This window comes from Sciurus vulgaris (genome assembly GCF_902686455.1).
Source record: "Sciurus vulgaris genome assembly, contig: HiC_scaffold_145_arrow_ctg1, whole genome shotgun sequence".
Classification (NCBI taxonomy): Eukaryota; Metazoa; Chordata; class Mammalia; order Rodentia; family Sciuridae; genus Sciurus; species Sciurus vulgaris.
The window spans coordinates 451,152-456,309 of record NW_027632908.1 but is presented as its reverse complement, the minus strand read 5'-3'; the positions used below and the strand labels follow the sequence as shown (position 1 = coordinate 456,309).

The following is a 5,158-nucleotide window of genomic DNA, read 5'->3' as shown; positions in this document are numbered from 1 at the left end:
TACTCAATTCTAAATCAAGAATTTAACAGTGTTACTTACCCACATAGAATTCTAAAGTAACATATTTCAAAGACTAAGGAATTTATTTTAGAAATTTAGAGTTGAAACTTAGGTTAAGCTTATCATTACTAAGTAACATAAGCAGAAAGGTTTTGAGGAATTAAAAAAAATAAATGGAATTATAGATGCTTGAGTATGTCTACAAAAAGCTGAGTTATGACACAACTAATTCACAGCTAAAATAAAACTACATTATAAATGTTTGTGATTCTTCTTTCTCAAGATCTAAATCAATGGCACTGACTGGGAGGATACGTCATTTTTAATATGTTTCTGCTTGTCATTTTCACTTTGTTCCTCCTTGAGGAGATTTCGAGAATCAACCAATTAAGCTATAGGGTAAAGCTCATTATAGTAAAAGCTTATAGTAAAGCTTAAATGCAAATTACACATTATTTAGAAAATAAACTACATTTTGTGAAGTACAAAAGTTCTTTTTGGATGTGTAAGTACCATTAAGCAAAATGTTAAAATAACTAGTTAAATGATAACCTAATAATTTTTGAAGTTCTATACCATTAGAGTATCTGCCTTCTATGCTGAAAATAGTTTATAACTTTAACTCTAGCTAATTTATTTTTAAAATAAATTTAGCTTTCTTCAGTAATTTTATATAGTACCTTATGAGAGAACATGAAAAACAAAAAACTCATGGAATAGTAATATCAATCTTCCTTCAGAAAACTTAATATTGAGAATTTTACTTAATAACTTTAAAACTAAGAACTAACTACTATGAGATTTGCAATTAAAAACATTTTCTAGGTTTTTTGTGCAAAAACTTTTTAAAAAGTGCAGATGTTGCCCTTCTCCAAACTCTGAAATTCCTTTGCCATCTAAAAATTATCCAGAAACCTTTCAGGAGCAAATAACTATACTGTCCTACATTAACCTATCAGACACTCACAGTATACTGTAAATTCCTGATTTTGATATCAAAGAGCAATTGAAAATGGTCCATTTGTGCAAATTTGGTAAGATAACATTTTAAACATACAAAAGACCAAACCTTCAAGGTGTTTAATATTTTATAATTTAAAGGAAAACAAATCCATTATATAAATTTCAGTAAGACCCATAACTACATATAAAAACTGTACAGGAGGATTATGGATTGTATAGAAACCAATGTACATCAATGGAATCAGTTTTCTTAAGAACATTAATATTTTCACACCACTATTAACACCATTAAAAAGTTCAGAAATTATTTTTCTGAAGTCACTACAAAAAAATTCTAAATATAATCACATTTAAGTTGAAAGACAAATTATAACTGCTTCTTGTGTTCAGCAGAAAAGCATAACAAAATAAAGCATGTTATCTTTGCCCATTGTGTCCATGGGTGTGCTATAATTTCATCAATTAAATTCCTTTTAGAAGACACCAAAAAGAAGAAAATTGGTGGAAATTCAGTTTCACATTCTGAACAAAGTAAAAGCAAATTTTATATATAATAATGAATGTACTATATCAATTCAGAAAGGAGATTATGTTGGTGAAAAAAATGGAGACTCAACTCCTTGAGTAGTTCCACATTACATATTTGAATTAGATAACACCATTTTGTTTAACACTGAGTTTGAAATATGGATGACAAAATTGACCACAGCTATGTTCCATCAATAATGCAGCTTTTAAAAAGTACACAATTATTAATTTTGCATTAGAAATATAGGTAGATTATCTACTAGTTGAAACCATATACTACTGTTAACAAGCTGAGTGGAAAAAAGTACAAAGAAACATACATTTCATTCATTTGGAAAATGTAAAAATTTATGTACTAATATATAATCTCTTCACTTTCTCTGATCTACAAATGGACAGAAAGCCTAGTTATCCTCATGAAGATAAGATGTTCAGGATTCAATCACCAAAGTAAGCAAGCAACAAACAAACAAAAATTCCTGTCAGTCATACACAAATGAATCTCTTTCGAAGTTTCTACTCTTTAGTGGTCTTTGATGATTTCAAAATTTGCAGCTTTAGCTCTTTTATCATCATCTCTAATTTCTGTCTTGCCTCCCGTTCCTGTCTAAGTTCATCTTTGAGTTCTTGCCTATAAGCCTCAGCATGGTCTCATCTCTGTCTCAGCTCTGCCAACTGTGCCGCATATTCAGCCTCTTTGTCTTTTTCTAAATTTGAGTCACAGGTACATTTTTGCTTCATTACCTGCTCCAATTTTTTCTCCAAGTCTCTGTTCAACATAAAATTCTTTCATTCATTGAGCATGGTCATTCTGCAAAGATTCAAGCTCTTTCTGCAAATTCTGCTGTTCTTCAGTGAGTTCCTTCATAGCTTTTGAACTATTCAACATTCCACCTCCATCTGAAGTTGTTGCTTCTTTTGCAGAATTGAGTTCAGTTTCTCCTGTTATTTTACGTAAGTTCTCATTACTTCTTCCATGATTTTCCCCTTATCATCCTCACCAATAACATCTTTGACAAGAAGGGAAGATGAAGCTGCAGCATCATGATTGCTTGGGTCTCTTACTAAGTTGCAAGTAGCAGACTCTGATTACTTTTTACTTGTAGAATTATTTGAGATTGATGGATCTAGTTGGCTATATAATTCTCTACTTGTTTATAAATCCATTTTCTCCTGTTCCTCAAGGGAGACATCTGGGTAAGACACTTTTTTGATGTTTATTACTAGTGTGAGGTTTCTCTGGCTGTCTTGATAAGGACTTACTTGCCTCTGTCTTTGTGACCTCTTTAGACTGGGATACAGCAGAAGTAAGCGAGACATTTGGAGCAACCACTTTATCACACATGTATAAGCAGTAGCTGGGGTGTAAAAAAGAGTGTGTCTGAGAAACATGGTCACCTTCCTGCTTTATAACAGGATACCATGACTGAAATTCCATTCCTGATGTTGTATCTGTCTTCAATTGAGTTCTTTCCATTTCTCATGCTAAACTTCTCCTTCATTTTTTCTAAAATTATTTTTAGTTTCTTTTCTTCAGGTGTCCCTAAGTATTTTGGGTTCACATGAAGATAACAATGCCATTTGGCAGATTCAAAGCCCCAGTGGCAAGTTCTTTTGTCAGGTGATCTGTGAGAATGCATCACAAATGTCTGGGGTGCAAACATTCCACAGCACTCCAGACACTGAATACATGAAGTATCAGGCTGAACATAAAACTGAGGTGCAGAGAGCCCCTGACATTTGCCCAAGCATTCATGTTCCACTTCAAAGGCACTGCCAGTTTCCTTTAGCTGGGCCAATGAGTTTTTAGCAGGAAGTATGCTACCATTTTGAGAAAAGTTCGTGGCCACAGTAAGCATTACAAAGTCTTTGTGCATCAGTTAATGTGATCAGCCCACAGGATGGAGCATTGAAAGGAAGTATTCCCAGGACCTTTAAGATATGAAGCTGGTCTGAAGTGCACCTTGAACTATATATATATATATATATATATATATATATAGTTCAAGGTGATATATATATATATATATATATATATCATCACACACTGTATTTATTTGCTGAAGTGAAAATTCTCGTAGAACAGAATTTAAGACTTGGGGCAAACAGAGTCTCTTTTTTCCCCCAACTTGAAAACAAGAAATAGATTCCCCTTCCAAAACATTCTGGGTGAGCTCTGTGGAGCTATCAGAAGGGATGAGCAGTGGGCCAGGGAGAACCTGAGGAGATGGAAGAGGCAGAAATACAGTAGGTGACATATTTTCTTGGGAATATCGATTGGAAATGCTGCTGGTCCACCCAGAGAGCTCTGAATACTTAAATGGAATTGTGCCAATGTATGTTTCAAACTGGGATTTAAATTTAAAGGTTCAGGCACAGAAGTACAGGTCTGCTTGACATGCTCTCCATCAGTTTCCGTTGGTGTTTCTCCATACTCATCCAAGTGTTCTTTACTGTTGGCACCTTGTTTACCATTTTTCCATTTGTATGAATGTCTGTCAACAGTTTTTTCACTGGAGGGCTGCCATCATCTCCCATCCCATTCAGTTTTTTATTTGAGCCCTGAACCAAAGAGAAATTTGCCTGTAGGTTTTCCATTGCTATCCTACTGTGTTAAATAACTAACTCTGAGATATGCATTTTTATTTAGTTGCTTATTTTGAAGAAGAGTAACTGAATCAAATACTTTCAATTTATTCATAAAAAAATTGTAATTTCCAAAAAGAAATCTTCTTACACAATAGATTTTGCAACTTTGTTTTGGTTCTGCTTATATCCTAGTATATTTCACTGCAAATACTATAAAATTTCTCTTTTGCTTTTAGTAATAAATATAATCTTAAGAGGTACAATTCTGAGGAGGCTTTTCTTGGATTCTTCATATATGTGTAAAACAAAGTTACCAATTTCTCAATTCAAGAGGCCCAGTTTCAATGCAATCATTTGGTTAGTATTTTTTTTTTTTTAAGCAAAGCAAGTGTAAAGTTTATGCCATTACTGTTTCATAAAACAGCCAACACAAGTCAAAATAATGCAACCAAATTTAATTTTTGCCACCAAGGGTACCAAAAAAGGAGAGGGGGAGTATCCCCTCTAAAAATGGTCTGTTGATTTGTGCTGAGAAATTGAAGACTTGTGTAAATCTTCATACCAGTAAGAAGAGCCTCTGGCTCCACTTGAACTTCTACAATTGAAAATGATACTTAACACAAAATTGCCCAGTTATCTTCAACAATTACACTTCATTCTTCTTTAAATTAACTTGTGCCCGCCACCGCTCGCCCGCTCCCTTTGGCTGTGCAGGCGCCGCTCCGAATCCCACACACATCGCTACACACAGCCCTCTGACGTCACCGTGCCCTCTGCCGCCCACATCACTGCGGAGACACACGGCTTCCGGTAGACGCCGCCGCCGTCTCTGGCAGCCTGGGAGAGAGCGAGGGCGGCCTGGAGGAGGAAGGGGAGGGAACGGAGCCAGCGGCGGCCCCGCACGCGCGGGGCCGCCCCCTCGCGACTCCCATCCCCTTCAGGGACGCCGCGCCGTCTGGCCTATTGTGGCTCCTCAGGGATCCCCCCGCCCTGTCCCCCCGCGCGCGCGTCCCCCATCCCTCAGGCGCGCCAACGCGCCGTCTTGGCGGCTGGCGCGCGGCGCTCTCTCTGGCTGTAT

The 5,158-nt window shown here is 36.4% G+C and overlaps 1 pseudogene across 1 annotated transcript; it reads right to left on the bottom strand.

Moving 5' to 3' along the window:
- Nucleotides 1–1,054: 1,054 nt before the first annotated feature.
- LOC306652216 (ski-like protein) lies at nucleotides 1,055–4,835 on the bottom strand (annotated as a pseudogene). Its single transcript, XR_013766997.1, has 3 exons — nucleotides 3,514–4,835; nucleotides 2,755–3,460; nucleotides 1,055–2,618 (listed from the first exon to the last, which is right to left on the bottom strand). The product of XR_013766997.1 is annotated as a ski-like protein (transcript).
- Nucleotides 4,836–5,158: the final 323 nt, after the last annotated feature.